Source organism: Podarcis melisellensis (assembly GCF_964234715.1).
Source record: "Podarcis melisellensis genome assembly, chromosome: Z".
Taxonomy (NCBI): domain Eukaryota; kingdom Metazoa; phylum Chordata; class Lepidosauria; order Squamata; family Lacertidae; genus Podarcis; species Podarcis melisellensis.
In genome coordinates this window covers 47,697,000-47,719,763 of record NC_138547.1, presented here as the reverse complement: position 1 = coordinate 47,719,763, position 22,764 = coordinate 47,697,000, and positions in this window count along the sequence as shown.

Genomic DNA, 22,764 nt, shown 5'->3' with positions numbered 1-22,764 from the left:
TCTTCCCTGGCCATTGACCACACTTGCTGGGAGTTGCAGGAGCTGAGCAGCATCTGGTGGGCCCATAGGTTTGCCTGCATCTGCTATACTTGCTTAATGAGCAGCAAGCCCCAAAGATTCAGTGGAAGTTACTCCTGAGGAGACATGCTGAGGGTTGCTCTGTCAAGCTTTGCACTCCATTTTCTCCAAGCAGCCTGCCTCTCCCTTTCAGTCACTCAGGATGTGAGTGGAGCTTTCAGCTGTAGATGCAGCAGGCTTTCTTTCTCTTGCTTGCTTCTATTGACGGGTTTATCAGAAGGAGAATTTCTCCACAGCATCTCTTGCATACACACACACAGGCAAAACATTCACTTTTGTTTAATCCATATGATTGATCTACTTTTGGTAACTGTGATGGCCTGGGAATCTGATTCGGAGGCTGGACCGGAGGAATCCCAGCCTGCACAGGAGTCCCCGCCTCCAGGGCCGGCTGAACTGGGGCAGGGCCTTGAATCTTAAGTGCCTGCACCTGTGCCGGATCCTCCAGAGCAGACACTAGATGAATCCGCTCTGGAGGTGATTGAGGACCCATTGCCTACAGGTGCGCCTCTCCCAGCCCTGTCAGGGGAAGGTGAGCCTCCCCTGGGTCCAGTGACCCTCCCGCCTCTCCTGAGCTGCATAGGCTCAGGGCAGAGAGGCGGAGGGAACTGGTTTCTCCCAGGAGGAGTGCTCGCCTTGAGGCCAGGAGAGGCGGGCCAGCTGTGGGCCGGGACCGCCCCTGGCTTCAGAGAAGATAAAGGCCAGTCAGCCCGGTCCCAGGTTGTGGGAGCAACGATGTTGGAAACCTGTTTCTGCCAGCACCCAGACCTGTCTTTCTGGAGTTCCTGACCACGCCCGGCTTTTGCTTTGAATCGAGCTTCCCCCTTGGTGGACAGTCTCCAGACCCTCGGCCCAGGACCAGAACAAGCCCTGCTGAAGTGGAGCCAGCATGGCTTCTGCATGGGACGTCTGTCGCACAAACCTGTTGGAATTATTTGAGAATGCTAACAAGATGTGATCAGGTTGACCTGCTGTACTTTTGAAAAGCTTTTGTCAAAGTACCTCACCAAAGAGTAAGTTTATTTATTTATTTTTTTTATAATATTTATTGAAATTTTTAAGTTACAATATAAAAAACAGACAAAATTATAACATAACATGACATATTTTCTTATCTTCTTAGGACCTCCTCACATCTCCCGCCCCTACCTTCCACGTTATAAAATTGATCTAGCAAATTATCGCCTTACTTCCATCCTTACTGAATTTAGCCAAATAATTATCAAAAAAAAATAAATTGTTTTTTTCTTACATTTTAACTTATCTTCCTACTTCACTTCATCTATTTTAATGGTGCCAAATTGTTTATAATCAAGCATCCTGCTTAACATTCATACAGCTTACAATATTTTTGCAAATAAATCTTAAATTTTTTCCAATCCTCTTCTACCGTCTCCTCTCCCAGGTCTCGGATTCTGCCGGTCATCTCAGCCAGTTCCATATAGTCCATCAGTTGCATCTGCCATTCTTCCAGTGTGGGTAGATCTTGAATTTTCCAGTGCTTCGCGAGAAGTATCCTTGCTGCTGTTGTTGCGTACATAAAAAATGTTCGGTCCTTCTTTACCACCCTTTGGCTGACAATACCCAAAAGGAAGGCCTCTGGTTTCTTAGAGAAGGTATACTTAAATACCTTTTTCAGTTCATTATATATCATTTCCCAGAAGGCCTTCACTTTAGGGCAGGTCCACCAGAGGTGGAAAAATGTTCCTTCATTTTCTTTACATTTCCAACATTTGTTATCAGACAAGTGATATATTTTTGCAAGTTTGACTGGGGTCATGTACCATCTGTATATCATTTTCATTACATTTTCTTTCAAAGCATTGCATGCAGTGAAATTCAACCCAGTAGTCCACAACAGCGAGTTGTACATTCTTGAAAGTACCTTAGTCTTAGGCTCTAACAATTCCGTTTCTAACTTCGATTTCTCCATCTGGAACCCTAACTTTTTGTCACATTTAAAAACTTCCTTAATCTGAGCGTAATGTAACCAATCTCGCACTTTGTCTCTCATTTTCTCCATACTCTGCAATTTCCAATTATCTCCATCTTTTTCTAGTATTTCCCAATACTTTGGCCAATTGGCCTCCATATTGAGTCTTTTTCGGGCCTTAGCTTCCAATGGTGAAAGCCACCTTGGAGTTTTGTTTTCCAGTAAGTCTTTATATTTTGTCCAGACATTAAACACTGCTTTTCTGACAATATGATTCTTGAAAACCTTGTTAATCTTAACCTTGTCATACCATAAATATGCATGCCAACCAAAAGCATTGTTAAAACCTTCCAAATCCAATACATCAGTGTCTTCAAGAAGTAGCCAGTCTTTTAACCTGCAGAAAGCTGCTGATTCATAATACAGCCTTAAGTCTGGCAGGGCAAAGCCCCCTCTTTCTTTCACATCTGTTAATATCTTAAACTTAATTCTGGGCACCAAAGAGTAAGTTTAGCAATGAAGGAATAAGAGAAGAGGTCCTCTTGTGGATCAGGAATTGGATGAGTTGTAAGAAGCATAGAGCAAGATAAATGGACAGTTCTCTGGATGAACAGATGGAGAAAGCGAAGTCCCACAAGGATATTTATTCGGACCTCTGCTATTTACCGTATTTTTCGTCCTATAGGGCGCACCGGCCCATAGGACGCACCTCGTTTTTTAGGGGGGGATGAATAAGAAAAAATTATTCCCCCCCCAGCCGCGGCTGCCGCCCCAAGCCTTGCACATGCCTGCCTGAAGCACGGGGCACCCTCCAGAGGGCTCTGCGTGCTTCGGGCTGCAGGCTGTCGCCCCAAGCCTCGCGCCCCCAGCGGGAGCTCCTGCCCGGCATGTAAGGCTTGCAGACACTCGCCCGAAGCACGGGGAGCCCTCTGGAGGGCTCCCTGTGCTTCAGGCAACAAGCTGCCGCCCCAAGCCTCCCGCCCTCCTGCAGGCTGCCGCCCCAAGCCTCACGCGCCCAGCGGGAGCTCATGCCGGGCGCGCAAGGCTTGCAGACACTCGCCCGAAGCACGGGGAGCCCTCTGGAGGGCTCCCTGTGCTTCAGGCAACAAGCTGCCGCCCCAAGCCTCCCGCCCTCCTGCAGGCTGCCGCCCCAAGCCTCGCGCGCCCAGCGGGACCTCCCGCCGGGCGCGCGAGGCTTGCGGACACTCGCTGGGGCTGCAGGCTGCTGCCCGCAAGCCTTGTGAGCCTGCGGGAACTCCTGCCGGGCTTGCAAGGCTTGCAGATAGCTTGCGGATAGCTTCCTGAAGCCTGGAGAGCGAGAGGGGTCGGTGCGCACCAATGCCTCTCGCTCTCCAGGCTTCAGCGAAAGCCTGCATTTGCCCCATAGGACGCACACACATTTCCCCTTCATTTTTGGAGGGGAAAAAGTGCGTCCTATGGGGCGAAAAATACGGTAAACTCTTCCTAGAGCAGTGGTTCTCAAAGTATGTGGCACACCAGTGTGGTGTGCCACAAGAGGATGGCAAGTACAGTCATACCTCGGGTTGAATGTTCTTCAGGTTGAGCGCTTTCGGGTTGCGCTCTGCGGCAACCTGAAAGTAACAGAGTGCGTTACTTCCGGGTTTTGCCATTCGCGCATGCGCTCAAAATGATGTCACACGCATGTGCAGAAGCGACAAAATGTGACTCGCGCATGCACAGATGTGCCGTCGCATCTTACGTTCTGTTCAGGATGTGAACGGGGCTCCGGAATGGATCCTGTTCACATCCTGAGGTACTACTGTATAGCAAGAAGATCCAAAGACAGACAATATTATATTTTGGGAATGATTAATGTTTTTATGTAGCTGCATTGTTTTATACAGCTGTACCTTGGTTCTCAAATGCAATCCATTCCAAAAATATTTGAAAACCAAGGCATGGGTTCCAATTGGCTGCAGGAGCTTCCTGCACTCCACCGGAAGCTGCGGAACACTCGTTTCTGGGTTTGTGGCATTCAGGAGCCAAAACATTTGAGTCACATGGCGTTTAAGAACCAAGGTATGACTGTACTTTTTGGATGTACCATGTTCATGCTACAAAGTTGTGTTCTGTGTTATAAATCAAGCACTTCTTTGAATGCTTTGTCATTGAAACTGTACTCAATATTGATCCAAAGCAGAACTCCAATGCATAGTTGGCAGAGTAACAACTTAAACACCAGAGGCCATTGTATTTTATCCAGCAGAGCTTTACTGCTACTGAAGGCAAATGAGCATAATGGTCACAAATCCAACACATTCAGGATTGGCCCTGTCCATAAGAAATCTGGTTGAAGGGGACTTAACTTAAACTTGCAATAACTTATAGTAAGACTAAACCTTAACACTATATACAAAAATACCACCCCAGAAGGAAGAGAGATAGAAAGTGAAACCCAGGCTTCTTCTGGCCTTACTTTTATAGTCAGCATGACTTTGAGGGAAGAGATAAGAGACACAGCTGTACTTAGCTTCTCTGAAACATCAAACATTCTCTTAAACCCAAACATCAGGAACCTTCAGCTTCTTTTACACAGAAAGAACTCTCTTGAATTTATTAGAATAGAATCTACACATCAGATCAATACTTTCTGCACTAAGAAATACAAACTGTTAATAAAAAAGTTGTTAATATGTTGGTGTAGTTTATTGGATTTGATTTGATGGATTCTCCTGCGCCTAGAGATCATAACACAAATGGAAGAAAGTATGAAACAAGTAGAAGTGTGGGTGAGCCCTGTTTCTGGGTGCAGCGGCACTGGGCAGAAATATTTTCCTCTGTGCACTGACTGTCACAACTGAGCTAATCACCATAGCACAGCCTGCACTCACAGATGGTTAAACACAAGAAACTCTTGAACAAATGCCAACTTATCACATAACGGTGTCATTTCCTGGACATGAATCAGTTGTTAATGTGCATGGAAAACTTCCGCTGCCTATTGGCCTATTGGTATTTCTGGGCACTGAAATGCTTTCTGTTGTTTGCCTAATCGACGCTTGCACCCATTCTCACCTCTCACTAATATCCAGGCAGAGGTCAGCCCTGTTTGTCCCCCAAAGTGCAGAGGAGAAACTGAGTCTCCTCTCAGGTGGAACGATCTAAACTAATAAACTCTGGGGTAAATCATGCTGGCTGAACTTGCCCCAGGGAAACAATACTTAAGGAGCTGATGTAAATGTTCACTTGTTTTAGTATTTTAGCTTTTTGGCTGTTTTAAACTATTGTAACTTTTAATTTATTGCTTTATGTTTTTGTGAACTGCTTCAGATTTCCCCCCTTCTTTTTCTTACAATAAAGCTGTGCATATATTTTATGAAATAAACAAATAAAGTGGTCCATCACTTACAGCGCTCTTGTTGCCAGTGCAACCCGCTAGGTGACCAGGTCATGTGACCCAGCTGAACAGAATAGGAACAGGTCTCCCACTCCCCTATCCCTGCCAGTCCAGGACTTACCGTAACCTGTCCCTGGCTCAGCCAGGATAGAGGACAAGCATTGGTGTTTCTCTGCCTTTTGGCAGCATAGTTCCAGTTGAGCCCACACTCAGCCAGAGATCTGCCTACTCCAAAATCTGGTCATTCTGGTGGCTCTTGAATTTGATTTTTTCCCTAAGTCCTCCTTAGCTAAAACTGGCCTTGGAGCAGAGCAATAGCATGGAGTATTCCTGCTGAATATAAGTGGAATGGCACATGGTTTATTTGGATGAGGTCTGTGATGGCCTGGGAATCCGATTCAGAGGCTGAACCGGAGGAATCCCAGCCTGCACAGGAGTCCCCACCTCCAGGGCCGGCTGAACTGGGGCAGGGCCTTGGATCTGAAGCGCCTGCACTTGTGCCGGATCCTCAGGAGCAGGCACCAGGTGATTCCACTCTAGCTCCAGAGGTGATTAAGGACACAGTGCCTACAGGTGCACCTCTCCCATCCCTGCCAGAGGAAGGTGAGTCTCCCCCTGGGTCCAGTAACTCCCCAGCCTCTCCTGAACTGCAGAGGCTTAGGGCAGAGAGGTGGAGGGAACTGGTTTCTCCCAGGAGGAGCACTCACCTTAAGGCCAAGAGAGGCGGGTCTCCTGGGGGCCGGGACCGCCCCTGGCCTCAGAGAAGATAAAGGCCAGTCAGCCCGGTCCCAGGTTGTGGGAGCAACGTCGTTGAGTACCTGCTCCTGCCCGGACCCAGACCTGACCCTCCAGTGTTCCTGTCCCCACCCGGCTTCCTGCTTCGGACCTCGCCCCGCTCCTTGTGAACTGTTTCCAGGCTAGTGACCCAGGACCAGACTTTGACTACGCCAACGGTAACCTTCCCCCCGGGACCAGCACAAGGTCTCAGGTTCAGTTCCTGGTGCCTCAATTAAGTGGCTAGATTAGCCGGGAGTAGTTATCCACTATGGACCTTGGCTCTGATTCATCAGGGCTCTAATTAAGATGTTGAGATGTTTGCCCAAGTAGTCTAGACTTGTCACTCTGTTGGTTGAGGAAAGCCACTGTCAAAAAGAAGAAGAAGAAAGAATAAAGACCAAGCCAATTGTGGATTAAAAAGGTCTTTCATGCAAGGTTAATGGGTCACATACAACTGCTGTTGCACCTATGAAATTAAGTGCTGCTAGGAAAATTGTTGCTTACATGCTAATACCCATCATTATTACATCCATCCCAATTAATGCCTTGCATGCAAATTCCCGGTACATCACATATTGCTCTGCAATATGTAAGACTGGCTGTGAAACTTCAACCAGGCAGTAAGATAAGCTCCCAACCTTATTTTAGGTCTGTTTGGAAAATGGGGCTTGCTGAGCAACAAACTCCTTTTAACCTCTGACTTGAGTTCTTGGCTGAGCGGGGATTTATTTGAACCTAGGTCTTTTGGGTTCCTGCTCAACATTCCAACTCAGCCTTCCCCATACATGGTACCCTTTAATTGTTGTTGGACTTGAATTTCATCATTGCTATTGACCATGCTGGAAGTTGGAATTCAGCAACATCTTGAGAGGACCAGGTTGTAGAAGACTGCTCTAACCACTACAAACCATTGCCACTATGTTGTGAAGGTTGGCTCTCTTGCTTGAGTTCTGAAAGTACTGTCTTTCCAATAACAGATGCCCTGAACCATGTGTCACTGGCAGTTCTGTCTATTATTCTATGACAGGGGTTCCCCAAACCATAGTCTATGGAACCAGTAGTTTGTGAGCTTCATTCATGTCTGGATTTATGGTTGATGGCACATCAATAGAGTTACAAATTCATGTTTATTTTCTATTGGTTGGCCTCCATCTGTCTAGGGAGACAGCAGAGGAGTGTGCCTTTGGGGGTGAAGTCAAACTGTTGGAAGGTTACGGCGCCTGCTGTAGTTGTAGAGAGAGATGCGGGAGAGACATTTTTTGTTGCAGCTGAGGCAGTTGAAGGCATTCATATGTGCTACTGCAGATGCACCATGGCCTTTCTCCTCCCAAAGGTCATCCCTCTTCTGGTCACTGCTGTGGATACATGACTGTCTGTCACCAGGCACTGGGGTCGTCTGTTGTTTTTCCAATTGTGTTTTTATTGCTTATATAATTTTTCATGTAGAATTCAGATTTTAATACAAATGTAAGAGAAAAAGCAGCTATAAAAATACAATTAAAAACCACACATCTACAGTGAATTACAACTGCTTCAACAGGCAGAAAAATCATTTAAGTGTGTCGCCAAGATCTTCAGCAATTTTTTTCAATGCTCTGTAGGATTTTGAAACCAACAGGTTGGCTCTTCTAACTGAGCTCTTTCTTTCCCATCTACCAGAAGGAAACACCTAGCCTGAAAGAACTTACTAATGACAGCTAACACAGTGATAAGCCAAACGGAATTTGGCATCTCATCACTTTGTTGCGGGCTTTTATGTATATATATATTTATACCCACCAACCCCTTTTTGATCTGCACTCAAAACAGTGAACAGAAAGAGTGTGAAAAAAATTAAAATGGAACAAATCACAAACCCACTAATGAGTAATACGAGTGTGCTAATTGCCTGAGTTTCAGTCAGCTAAATTCCCAGATGTCAGCAGATGCAATTCCTTCTTGGCATCCTGATGAATTATATGCTATGCGTTCTGCAGAGGAAGGTTATTCTGTATGCGAAGGAACTACGGTCTGCTGAATCTGGAAGCTTCTCCATGGAGCAAAGGACACAAACGCTTCCATTGCCAGCAGGTCTGAGAGGATACCTGGGAGTCTCGGGCAGGTTTGGACGTTCAAGCTCCAGGTCTTGGACATTCAAGCTCTCTCGTGAAAATTCATAACCATTTCAATACAAATTTCACCTAATATACATTTTTTTTGGCAAAGCATTTCACCCTACAGTATATTATTTTCACTAACATATGCAGATATATGCACAGTTGAAACTAAAACATAAATGTGCATTAATGGATAAATGTGAATTAAATAGGGTAGCTGTATTCCTGCTAGTTTTGGGAAACATGAATTGTGGAAGTTCGCTTTTAAATGCAAACCCCAACTCCACAGTACCCCTTAAAGGTGATGCAATCAGTACTGCACCCAGTATTCCAAGCAGGTTACAATACAGATTTGTGCAACAGCATTATAATATCAGCAGTTTTATTTTCAGTTCCCTTCCTAATGATCCCCAGAATGGAATTTGCTCTTTTCACAGGTGCTGCACATGGGGTTGATATCTTCATTGAGTGATACACCTATATTTCACGTTTCTGCTAAGGGCCTCAATCCAGCCTCATCCTGGTATCCATTTGCGTGGACATCATCCAGTGACATTCACACAGCACTATTATGCATCTGATAATAGTTTGAAGAAGAAGAAGAAGAAGAGTTTGGATTTGATATCCCACTTTATCACTACCCAAAGGAGTCTCAAAGCAGCTAACATTCTCCTTTCCTTTCCTCCCCCAGAACAAACACTCTGTGAGGTGAGTGGGGCTGAGAGACTTCAGAGAAGTGTGACTGGCCCAAGGTCACCCAGCAGCTGCAGGTGGAGGAGCGGAGACGCGAACCTGGTTCACAGATTACGAGTCCACCGCTCTTAACCACTACACCACACTGGTTTCTGCTTTTCCCAATTGTTTTTTGGGTAAAAGACATATAGCTGCTTGATTAAATCTGTAAAGCACTTCCCAGCAGCGGCTTATAAAAAAAGATGTCAAATATAAAAGTTAATTCCAGCTTTCACAGCGCTTCAGAAAAGACTTTGCTTGGGAAAGCAAAAGCCCATTTCATATTTAGGGATGCAGAAGACTTGTTTATAGCTGTGTTTGTGTCTCTGCACAGCTCTGTAGAAACAACTGCTGAGAAGAAAAGGACAAAAAAGAACGGTTACAATTAATTGATAAAAATCAAAATTTAACACTGAAGCTCTGAAGTTGTTTATTATACCTCCAATGATAAGGAACAGATAGCAGGTGTTTATTATTCTCTTCTCAAAAAGAAAACAGGAGAGTCTAAGAAATAATGTGTGTGACTGCTTAATTCTAGTGCCCAGTAAAACCCACCCACCTCAAATTCGGAACAGGCTCAGTCTTTCTGGGTCTCTCCCCCAAACAGTTGGCTGGTTCCCAGAATCCTGCATAATTGGAAAGACCTTCCCATCTCCTCTAGCCCTTTGCCTGCCAGCTCCCATCTCTTTCTGCTCTACCTTCCCAGTCTTACAGGTTGCAGAGTGGAGTGGAGTGGAGTGGAAAGGAAAGGAAAAAGGAAAGGTAAAAGGAAAAGAAGCTTAGAGAATGCCAGCATCTCTTCAGAAGTTATACCCTGCAATTGTGAGGGAATTATAGGAATTGTGCCTTTTAAAATTCTTCTTATAAATGTCAGGAGTATCTTTTTAGTAATAACAGTAATAGTAACAATATTTCACACCAGAACATCTTGGAATGCAGTAGCCGCGCCATGGGCAGCCTCAGGCAGGGCAAAAATACTTTAGGAAAAAGATTTAAAAGAAAACAAGTGCAAACTCACTCAAGGTGCCTCCAGAGTGTTCCTATGACGAATTCAATCACATACTGGCACAATAATAGCTGGTGGGGAGTTTTGTGCAACAAACATCTCCCCCAAATATCAGACATTTTTGTGTTTCGTAAGATTTTATTAAAACTTTTTCATAATACAATAAAAGAAAAGAATCAAATCTAAATGAAGACAAAACCAGAAAGTCTCCTCTCTTAAAATTATCTCTTAACCCTTGTCTCACACAGAAAAAGGTGGTCCCTCTCAGCTTTCACCTGGGAGTTTTCCTTTCTTCTCCCGGCCTCCTGCCCTGGGAGATCTTCCCTTCCCTGACTCATGCCGGGTCCCTTCAACAACCATCCATCACCTTCCTGTGTCTGGAATCCCTGGACCCTAATAATGGCCCAGAGCAGAAGACATCAATGAAAAGAAGAGGAAAGAAAGAGAGAGAAGAAGGTAAAAAGAAGGAAGGAATGAAAGAATAGAAAAAGGGAAAGGAAAATAGCTTAAAAGGACTTCTGATTTCCACCTCTCAATTACATGAAAGGAATTATTCAAGACATTCACTCTAGGATGAAATCCAGCTATTTTACATTCTGTTAAGAAATATTTCCCCAATCTTCAGACCCAAATGTTCATTTTTTGCTTCCAAACAAAAAGTCAAAAAGGAGTTCTCTAATTATTACAATTAATAAATGTCAACAATGATTTCTTTCCAATTAAAATATCAAATTTGCATCCGATCACTTCAACAACCATTTCTCCTGTTCACACAGGAGCTATCAGCCTGTGATCGTATGTTAAAACAACATTCCATAGAGCCAACTTTTTGCAATAAGGAAAGTGACATGAAAATGCACTGGAAATTGTGGGATGACATTCGCTTTGACGCAGAGGCATCTAGTCTCCCTGCAAACGACTCGGAAAGAATGCCCAATAAACGGATTGTCTGAATGCGCCACTGGCATCTCTAGACCCGTCTCTCCACCCCGGTTCTGCTTAGATGTGTTGATGGCATAAAAATGAGGGGTAATACTTTGGAATCTGCCTTATATCCAGGGTTTCTTTTTCACCTCATGCTTTTTGAATTTTAACAGTCCATTCTATTTTGTGAAGCTTTGAAATGTTTAAATCAAAAGACTTAAAGTTAAATTCTATCTATCAAATTAGATCAGACCAAATAGATAATCACCAGGTATATTCTGCATCCTGTGTGGGGGGCCCTCTCTTGCTGAGTGTAGCTGCACATTAAAATATTTAACCGTGGCTCTTTTTTAGAACTGTAGATGATTTGCATATTCCTCAAAGCGGGCTCAGCACTGCTTTATTCCTCTCCTTGGTTTGTCACAGAAGGTTTGGAAACAATCTGCCAAGAGCTCCACTATGTGTTGGTATTCTGGCAAAGAGCATGTTGACATGACAAGCTGAGGGTTCTTATTAAGTGAAGGCATTTGGGTTCATCACCAGAGTGAGGGAAACAGGCAGTCAAACCAGCCCCCAACAACATTTCTACCATACAACGTTGGTCTTTTGTCTTTCTGCTGCCCACTGATGTTGTAAAACAATCAGGGAACCACTTTCAGCTGATCTGGATAAAGGCACGTTAATTCAAAGATTAATGTTGGTTCTGTTTAGGGGATGGGGGAGAAATTTGGTTTGGTTCACTTTTAAAGGCAATACCACCTAATTCACACTTTCCAGAGCAGTACATGATCTGATGGGATATATGGAGTGTTACGGGAAGGGTAGCATCTTTGATGGGCGACACATCGTGCTCCTTCTCAGGTAGTTAACCCATCTTTGGTTTCTACCCTGCACTCACTTGCGGCTCCTAGAAGCTGTTAGCATGTGACAGTGACCACACCTCAGGAAACTCCTTCAACCGTTCTACTTCTGCTGTCAGAGGTGATATAATTATTGGGGAACACAGAGTGTTTATCTTTTAAACACTACACACCAGGAGAAAAACTAATGGCCTATATAACAAGCTGCACTGTTTTATGAAAATGAGAAATGATAGAGGAGTCTGTGCATTTAATCACTCTAGTTAACCTTTTGAGAAAGAGAGAGAGAGAGAGAGAGAGAGAGAGAGAGAGAGAGAGAGAGAGAGAGAGAGAAAGAAAGAAAGAAAGAAAGAAAGAAAGAAAGATGCAAGTCATCATGCTTTGATTGCACAAAGGAGAAAAGCAGCTTAATCACAACCGAAAATGCCAATGTATGATGAATACATTGTGTGCATGGGGTTCTTATTGCCAGGGATGCAGGTGGCGCTGTGGTCTACCACTGAGCCTCTTGGGCTTGCCGATCGGAATTTCAAATCCCTGTGATGGGGTGAGCTCCCGTTGTTCTGTCCCAGCTCCTACCAACTTAGCAGTTTGAAAGCACACCAGTGCAAGTAGGTACCCCTTTGGCAGGAAGGTAAATGGCGTTTCTGTGTGCCCTGGTTTCTGTCATGGTGTTCTGTTGTGCCAGAAGCAGTTTAGTCATGCTGACCACATGATCCGGAAAGCTTTCTGTGGACAAACGCTGGCTCCCTCAGCCTGAAAGCAAGTTGAGAACTGCACCCTTTTACTGGACTTAACTGTCCAGCTGTTCTTTTCCTTTACTTATTATTGCCATCATTATTGGGTTATTTTCCAAGGGATTACACCTATTCCAAGAGTTTAGCATCATGACATGGGAAAGGACTGTTCCAATCTAGAGGTAGCCAACCTGGTGCACTCCAGTTACTGTTGGCCTACCACTCCCATCATCACTGACCATTGGGTGTGCTATCTAGGGCTGATGGGACTTTTACCCCATAGCAGTGACACTATGACACTCCGCCCCGTGACACTGAACAAACCTAGCTTCTATGAAGTCCCCTCTGGTACTGCTTTCTCTCACTGAGGAGCCTGGGAACAAATATGGAGTAAATGTGGAGATGGAGATGCCAGCGCAGGTTTGCAGAGACTCACAAACCTAACCCACTCACAGCAGTGCCTGTTTGCTTACCTAGTTCCAGGACTCTGCCTGCTTGCTGTGCTAGGACTGTGCCTGACCTGCTCTTCAAAAGGAAGGTGCAGGCTTGTTGCTTGTTAGAGCAACATAGAATTATAGATGTGGAGTTGGAAGGGACCCCAAGGGTCATCTAGTCCAACCCCCTGCAATGCAATCAACTCAGCTAAAGCATCCATGACAGATGGCCAGGCAACTTCTGCTTAAAAACCTACAAGGAAGAAGAGTCCACCACCTTCCACCCCACTGTCGAGCAGCTCTTACTGTCAGAAAGTTCTTCCTGGTCTTTAGTCAGAATCCCCTTTCCATGTTTGAGTCCTCCCCTGCAGATCAGGAAAAAACAAGCTTGCTCCATCTTCCATGTGACAGTCCTTGTGATATCTGAATATGGCCATCAGCTCTCAGTCTCTTTTCCATACCTAGCTCCTTCAACCGTTCCTCATAAGGCTTACACATCTTAGCTTACACTTAGCCATGCATCAGTATCTATCATGTACGTGCTGCATGCTGCAACCCAATCCTTGCCCGTGTGCCAATCTGATTTAAACATTGCTATCTCTGGCAGAAATTAGACTGGGAATTCAAGTCCTTTGTCCTGGAGTCGAGGACAGGATGCCAGGGCCACCATGTTGGCTAGCCCTGATTCCTGATATCTGACTGTTGGCTAATTGGCCGTGATGGCTGGGGCTGATGCCAGTTGTAGTCCAGTTACATCTGGAAGGTGCCAAGTGGGCTATTTCTGGCTCTAGCCCCTGTCTGAGTCAGCACGTAAGAGATGTCCCAGGTTGAATCAAACTGGCTCCATCTGGTCATGACTGTGTACATGTTTGCAAGTTTGACTTTTCCACAGCAAGGAAAGGGAGAAGAACTGAGTAAGTGCCAAAGGCAGTGTGAAAGCAAAGCCATTGTTACATTAGCTGAACTCCAGAAATTGGCTTGGCAGCTGGAGGTATCAAGCCCAGGGAAATCAAATGATTACTTATCACTGAGACATGGGAGGAAGGGGATGTTAGGAAGATGCTGACACAGGATGCATGCCACTTCACCAACAGCAGGAACATTCTGGATACAATTTCAACCCTGAGGCCTTTTAAGGAGAGATGCTTCCTTTTTTGATTGGTCATAAGCAGTGTTTCTCACTTACCCTACCAGCATTGCTAAACCAAACATACCCATATCTCTTGGGAGACAGTTGAAGAGTGTGCCTTCGGGGGTAAAGTCAATCAGTAGGAGAGTTAAAGCACCTGCTGGGGCTGTAGAGACCAAGATGGGAGAGACATGTTTTGTTGCAGCTGGGGCAGAGGAAGGAGCGTCTGGCTGTGCTGCTGAAGATGCACCATGACATTTCTTCTCTCTGGGTTCCTCCATGGTCATTCCTCCTCTGGTCACTGCTATGGACGTACAACCTGAACGTCTGTCTCCAGGCATTGCAGTCATCTGCAATGTTGCCAGGCTTCATGTATTGTTTGCGGACATTTTGTTGATGCAAAGTTGGTCTGTCAACAGGCCTGGTACCTGAAGCCAGCTCCCCATAGAACAAGACATTGAGGATTCTGGCATCTTGCATTCAGAGGGCAGCAGGGGTCACTGAGACAGGAATGTGAACATGCTGGGAATGTGGGCTTGAGACAGCACTTCTTTGTTTGAAACTGTCCTGCCATGTGATACCCAAAATTTCCCTGACACGACACATGTAGAAGGTGTTGAGGTGTCTCCTGGCAGATGTAAGTTGCCCAAGAATCACTTCCACAAAGCATTGTGCTCAACATGCAAGCCTGGTAGGTCTTCATCTTGGTATTGGACATTAGCATCACATTGTCCCATACCCCTTTGGTGAGGTGAGCTATTGCCATAGCTGCCTTGCCAATACGCTTGCCCAGCTCAGCATCGATGGAGAGGCTGTTGCTTATGGTGGAGCCCAGGTAGACAAAATCGCCTACCACCTCAAGTGTGTGGTCACCATGCTGATGCATAGAGTGCTGGTGACATCTTGACCCAGGATGTTGGTCTTCATCAGGCTGCCTTCTAGTTAATGCCCACACACAGCCTGATGCAACAGTGGTTTCCTCCCAGCTCTTCTAGGATTGGACTTTCCTATTGTTTCCCAGGAGTGTTCCTTACTTTGGTACACAGCAATACATCAGTCATTGCTGTGGGGGCAGTGGGCCCTTAATGTATGTGCATGATGTACACAACTGAGAGAAAATGACACTAGAACATAGCTTAAAAAGAGGGGTGTCAGGGGATTCTGGGAAAAGAAACATGCAGAATGGAGATCAAAGCCACAGGGCTGACATTCTCAGGCCATGGAAGCAATTTCCCTCTGACACTAGCTCACTCTCATGCAAGGGCTAATTGATAGCTCACAGGCCACTTGTGTTTTTCAGTCTGTTGTTTTTGCTCCAAGCAAGAATTTACTCTGCTGATGAGAAATTTTTTGACAACTATGCCTCTGCGCATTGAGGAACCGCAGTTTGGTGTGAATTTTCCGGGCACACTCTCTGACCCACTTTCCAAACAAACAAACAACATGTTAGAAACAGGCACAATTGTCCCTGGCGCACACATAGGGAAAACAGATTTCTGTTTTTCAAGACTAAGTTTCAGTAGCTGTGCTTGGTATGGAGATGCAGCTGACCTGGTGAAATCCTCCCCAGCCTTTTTTGTTCTTTAGCAAGTTCTTGGTTAACCAAGCAGGCAGAACTGAATGTGTCAAAACTAATTTTCAGGCATTGATAAAAGCAGACACATTTCTATCCTGCCTTTCTGTCCATAGAATACACCCTGGGCAGCTAACAATGCAAAATTAATCAGAGAGATTTATTTCAATGTTTTATTTTGTTCTCACAAAGGTTGCCTTTCTGCGAAGTGGTCCACAAGATTCTAGGGGGTTTCATGTGCTCACCTAGTGATATTTCCATTGAGAATCAAGACATGGCAGAGACATTAGTATCTTTAGAAGAAGAGTTTGGATTTGCTATCCCGCTTTATCACTACCCGAAGGAGTCTCAAAGTGGCTAACATTCTCCTTTCCCTTCCTTCCCCACAACAAACACTCTGTGAGGTGAGTGAGGCTGAGAGACTTCAAAGAAGTGTGACTGGCCCAAGGTCACCCAGCAGCTGCAGGTGGAGGAGCGGAGATGCGAACCTGGTTCACCAGATTATGAGTCCACCAATCTTAACCACTACACCACATTGGTTTAATTAGGCATATTTACACCTGTTTAGATGAAGGGGTTACAGATCTTACAGCAGCTTCTTCATCATAGCAGCCTAGAATTGCAGGCAGATCCACTGTAAGCACCAACCCTTTGTCCTTGCTTCCCAACCAGCTCTTCTTTCTACTTCCTTTCTTTTTCCCAGAAAGCCTCCGCTCAAAGCACCCGTCCACCTGCTATCCCAAGCCTAGTTTTAAAAACACACACTTTTCCTGTGTGCACAGCCTGCGGCTTCCTGTTTTCAATCCAAAACCTTTCTCCACCCACAGTAACCATGGCAACTCTGTTTTGCAAAGACCCACGGATTTCTCTGGGGCGGGACATCATCATCTTTTGTCAGCTTCTATCCCAGGTGAGGCTCTGGTTTGGAAAGGGGTTTGCCCGTATTTTTGCACTTCTCTTCCATACTCTAAATATTATCTGAATACAGTGGTACCTCGGGTTACATATGCTTCATGTTACAGACTCTGCTAACCCAGAAATAGTACCTCAGGTTAAGAATTTTGCTTCGGGATGAGAACAGAAATCATGCTCTGGTGGTGCAGCGGCAGCAGGAGGCACCATTAACTAAAGTGGTACCTCAGGTTAAGAACAGTTTCAAGTTAAGAACGGACCTCCAGAATGAATTAAGTTTTTAACCCGAGGTAGCACTGTACTACTGTTTATATTCCTACCATTCACTGGTACCCCTCTGGAACCTCAGCTATAACACTATTTATAATATTGGGGTGCGCAATCCTAAGCTCCACGGAAGGCTGGCTGGGAGGCCACTTGAACTCCCTCTTTAAGGCTGCTGATTAGATTCCCAATGCTGACTAGCTGCTTTTTGTTGTTGGCATCTGTCTGTCTCAAGAGGCAATGGAGTACGCCTCCAGGGGTGAAGTCAAACCGATTGCACCTCCCTGGGTGCTGCTCAGGTGACAATACCCCGCTCTTGGGCTCACTGATGTGGTCCAAAGATTAGAAGATCAATACATTTGGCACCGCTTGGCTGCAGTTGTCGTCAGAAGGTGGCTTAAAAGGCGCTATCCAACCGCCTTAGGGACTCCACTCTGGATTTGTGTAGGGAATATTACATAGCATTTCCTTTCTTTTCTAGAAGATATTCTGCAGGGCAGCAGAGACTTAGGATCAGAATGGGTTGTTAGGTAAGAAAGGAAGTGGCTTTGTGCCGGCAAATCGGTGAGGCTTCGCTTCACCTGGTTGTTGGTGAAAAGCAAAAGCACCAGAGCACTAGAAGCAGGCTGCAGGCAGAAGCCAAAGAGGGAGAGGCATTCTTGATTTTTGCTAGAATCAAAAGCTGTGGCTATGGGAGAAATAATACCTTATTGGGGTGTTCATGCTGTGAGCCCCTCCATCAGTCTCAGGTTGTGTATATGTGTAAATAAACCATATATCTTAAAGACACCACAGTTTCCATAGCACCTCATTCCTAGGAAAGCAAACACTGAGTAAGCGCTTGGAACCCCCTGAAGCTTGCAGCACTTGGAGACTGGATATGCCAATAATGTTTGTGCAGGAAAAACTCAGCCTGCAGCTCACCAGGCAATGCATTCTTCTTGCTGAAAGGCATCCAGCATTGCTCACGCAGGCCTGCTCTCCTTTAATTTCTGTGAATGTGTACAGAAATTTCCTCACAGCTAAGGCGAGGGAATGCCTCTGTGTTACTTATAGGCCTGTGGACGACTTTTGCCTCTAACATCACAGCTGGTTTCGTCAGTTGAAGAAAGCCCACTGCAGTCTCCTCATTCTCCTAACACACTATTTTATATTCAGGTAGGTAGCTGTGTTGGTCTGACGCAGTCAACATAAATAAAAGTGTGAAGTTTGAAGAAGTGTGCATGCCCATGAAAGCTTATACCCAGAACAAACTTAGTTGGTCTCTAAGGTAAAGGTAAAGGGACCCCTGACCATTAGGTCCAGTTGTGGATGACTCTAGGGTTGCGGCACTCATCTCAGTTTACTGGCCGAGGGAGCGGGCATACAGCTTCCGGGTCATGTGGCCAGGATGACTAAGCTGCTTCTGGCAAAGCAGAGCAGCGCATGGAAATGCCGTTTACCTTCCCACCAGAGCGGTACCTATTTATCTACTTGCACTTTGACGTGCTTTTGAACTGCTATGTTGGCAGGAGCTGGGACCGAGCAAGGGGAGCTCACCGGGATTCGAACCACCAACCTTTTGATCGGCAAGCCCTAGGCTCTGTGGTTTAGACCACAGCGCCACCCGCGTCCCACGGTCTCTAAGGTACTACTGGACATTTTTTTATTCCTTTTATTCATTACACTATTTTATACAACACTTGAAATGGGTCAGAAGCTGGGAAACTAAGACAACGTTCATAATTTCACTTGCTGAAGCTCCATTGATTTTTTTAAAGGTGGGGCTCACATGGTGTTAGCCACAATCCATCTGCATCCTGCAGCTTTTAGAGAAAGGCTGCTCCTTGATGCACTTTCCCCTCAAACTAGCTCCCAATGTGATTAAAAAATGGGAACTATGGCTCTGTAGTGGTGTGAACAATTTAGGCAGCTTTGGCTCATGCTCAGAGGAAGGAAGACGAAAGCTTCGCTGACTTGGATTTTGGCATGGGGAAAGCAATTGGTTGAAGACATCCTTGCCTCTGCCCTGGGGTGAACAGCAGCAGATGAAAGTGGCTTGGAAACTCAGTGGAAGGGAAAGTACTTTGCAGCGAATCAAGCTGCTAACGTGAAGATAGACTGTCAGCCCTGAAATTGACATGGTTTATTTCCCCTCCTGCTGGACATAATGGGAAGGGAAATAAGAGGCAACCAGGCACTTCTTTCTCTTGCAGAGTTTGCAACAGCACGTTGGGTACTTCCTCCCAAGAACGTCTAGAAGCCTATAAGAAGCAGCAGGAGAGTTTATTGGACAAAATGGCATTTAGGACATCCTGGACTATGCCTGTCTCTTAAAGATGATGAAGGAGATTGGCACCTGTAGTATGCAATGAGGCATATTTTGGAAGCCAATAAGATTGATTAATTTACTAACTATGCTAAATGAAGGAATTGATATTTTGTTTTCACACTGGAAAAACTGAATTATTTAGACTTGGTTGGATCCAGACTAAAGACATGCTCACTGTAGGAGACATTGATCTATTAGTGGGGCAAGGTCTAAACTTCGGAACTCCCTGCCTGTTGATAGCAGGCAGGCACCTTAACAACACACTTTTCTGTGCCGGTTAAAAAACATTTTGTCGTTTTGGAATGTTTTAAATTATTGTTTTTAACAGCTTTTACTTATTCTTTTTTGGTTTTACGCTTTATATAAACTACTTTGGGCAGGGATTTACAACCAGTTCACCATGGCACACTAGTGGGAAATGTGCTGGATTTCTTCAATAAACACACCATTGTGACATTTGAGATGGCTTTATTTGGTCAGAATAACAGCTGCTGGGGAATCCACAGAAGTGGAGTCCTTGTCCCATCTGCTTTATTAGAGCTGGGTGCCTGATTCAGAGAGAAGAACAGAATGCCTCCGCCTCTGCCAGGCTTGCTCAAGTGAGTTTTTCCTGCACAAACATTCTTGACATTCCTAATGCAGCCCAGGTAAGCAGATTCCCCTACCAATATGCTTTCACGATCTTCTTTACAGTTTTTACATCTCTTCACATGTAGGCTGTCTATCAAAGCATCTTCTATATTTTCTACTACATAAGATCTGGGCTTATGTAGGGGAAAGGTTTTGCACGGAAAAAGTGCCTATGAAATATTATGCAGGGGAACCAGTGTGCTGTGCTTGTATTAAAAATAAATAGCAAACAAAACCTTGAAGAACTGTGCAAACATCAGGTATCTGAGGACATTATTAGCAGATCAGATTTGCTGCATGGAGTGATGGAGTCACAAAATGGGCTGGAGTGGGGAGGAAATGGCTCTGGGCAGTGCTATTTTTCTAGAAGAAGAGGTGCTAGAACTCAACATGACCACAGGGGACTTTCTGGACTTTTGAACAGGCACATATAAGTATATTGGCACATATTGCGTATTTTGCATAAGGATTGTTCTACCCTAGTGGCCTGGTTAATCACTTGGTGTTTTCTACTAGCAAGTTCATGGAACAAGATTATCTTGCTTGATGTTTCTTTCTGCTGCGTTTTGGAAAAAAGTGCCCTCTATAAGCTGGCAACAAGCGTCTTCTTTAGACAAAAAAGCAGGGTCTGTTCCCAACACAAGAGCAAGTCATGCCAAAGGCCAGAGAAATGTTCCTGAATGGTTTCAAACAGTCCAACCTACTTGTGGAAACAATAGTTTGCATAAATCTTGCTCTGGTCGAAGCTCAGCAGTCTATTCTTTGGATGAAGCTTCTCTTTTGCATTGGTCTGATTTTGACACTCCTAAAAGGTCTAGTAGGTGGCAGCCCTGTATTCCTGGGGGCAAGCTGCCCTCTACTGAGCCAGACCACTGGTCCTCTTAGCTCAGTGCTATCTATTGTGATTGGCAGTGGCCCTCCAGGGTTTCCATCCCTACCTAGAGATTGAAATGGGGACCTTTTGCAAGTAAAGCACGTGATTCTATCTCTGAGCCCTGCCCTTCAGGACTGACTATTCAAGCACAAATCATGCAAGACAACTATATATGGAAAATGTAACTTCTTTCACATTCAATTCAACATAACTCTCTCTCTCTCTCTCTCTCTCTCTCTCTCTCAAATCAGGTCACAGTGTAGAAGTCCATCTGTTAATTTAACATTCTGCTGTAGGGCTGTGGAGTATGGTAAGTCTTCTCATGGAACAGATGGCAGGAAAGTTCATTTGTGGGCACTTTAGCATAGGTCTGCACATCCCATAATTAAAAATACAGGGGTACCTCGGGTTAAGTACTTAATTCGTTCCGGAGGTCCGTTCTTAACCTGAAACTGTTCTTAACCTGAAGCACCACTTTAGCTAATGGGGCCTCCTGCTGCTGCCGCACCGCCGGAGCACGATTTCTGTTCTTATCCTGAAGCAAAGTTCTTAACCTGAAGCACTATTTCTGGGTAAGCGGAGTCTGTAACCTGAAGTGTATGTAACCTGAAGCTTATGTAACCCGAGGTACCACTGTAACACAAAGCTTCAAAGCTTTATTTTGCATATCTCTGTTAGATGTAGCCCACACATATATTCAAGATGGGAGATTTACCACTGTATCTCCCAACTCTGGAAGCTGGCTGAATACAAAACATTGAATCTCAACTGTTTGGATGGGAGAACTTGGTTTGCAGGTCAAGACTGGGAAAGGGAGAGGAATGGAAATATGCTGGCAACTGGGAAGACAGCAGAAACACAACAAATATATGACTATCACTTGGAAAATGAGTTAAGTTGCTTGCAACCCCAGGGCAGTGTTGTACTTGGGTCTTGCTTGTGCATTTCCCACTGGCGCATCTGGTTGGCAACTGTGAGAACAGGATTCTGGGCTAGATGGGTCCCCTTTGACCTGCTCAAGGAAGCTGTTATGTTCTTAACTCTTCTTAGTGCATGTATGCACAGATGTCTGTCTTCAAACGAGTTTACTCCTTAGTGAATGTGCTTGGGAGTCAGCCTTACTCAGCAGCTGTCCCATTTCAGCCATGGCAGCAGAGTTTCCCCCCACAACTCTGTGTGCCAAGGACCCTGCTCCAGATTGTTTCTCCTTCCCCAATCTTATGTTTGCAGTAAGCATGCTGGTAGGACCCAACACTGACGCTTTTAATAGCCTCACAATGTTCTAGATGGGCCTGGATGGGATTTGCACTTCAAAGCATCTAGAGGGCACCAGGCTGGCAAAGTATATGTGGCAGGAAGTTGGTCCAGATGACACTTTGGGTCCCTTCCAGCTCTACAGTTCTATGATTCTGAAGTATGTGCTTGCAGAGTCTCACCTGCAGGGCGCCAGTAAGACTCCAAGCTGTATCTCGCCAAATATCTAAAAATATTTATTTTATTTTATTTCATATTTGTTTGTTTTGTTTATTGCCTTTTTTCTCTCCAATGAGCTCAAGGTAGCATATGTGGTTCTCCTCTGGCTCTTCATTCAATCCCCAGAGCAACCCTATGAGGTAGAGGGGCTGAGAAGCAGTGACTAACCTCCCCTTCTCTCACCCCCAAGTTGCTGCAGAAATGTGGAAAAATCAACAAGTTTGCCTGTTTCTACTTTCTGGAAACAAAATATTGAAGCTATACTAATTACACACTAAAGGATATTTATACTCTCAGCTGGTGTCCTGAGGAGCCAAAGGACCCCAATATCATGTTGTGATAGACCTTTCAAGTGAATGCGTCTTGCAACTGAAAGTGCAACTGGAAACCACAGGATGGCAATGCCTTATTTTCCAGGGAAAGAATGCCCAAGTATATTGTTTATATGCCACCCCAATCTCCAGGCGGTGTGAGATGCCAGGGGTTCAAGGTATGCTTACCCAGGTCCATGTTTCTTTTCTTTTCTCTTTGGAAATGAGCACAAATATAAGAAGATTCCTAAATTGCTTTTGTATCTTTTAAAAAATTTGGAGAGCACCCACTCGTCATTGTTCATTCATATTTGATATATAAGGTAAAGGGACCCCTGACCATTAGGTCCAG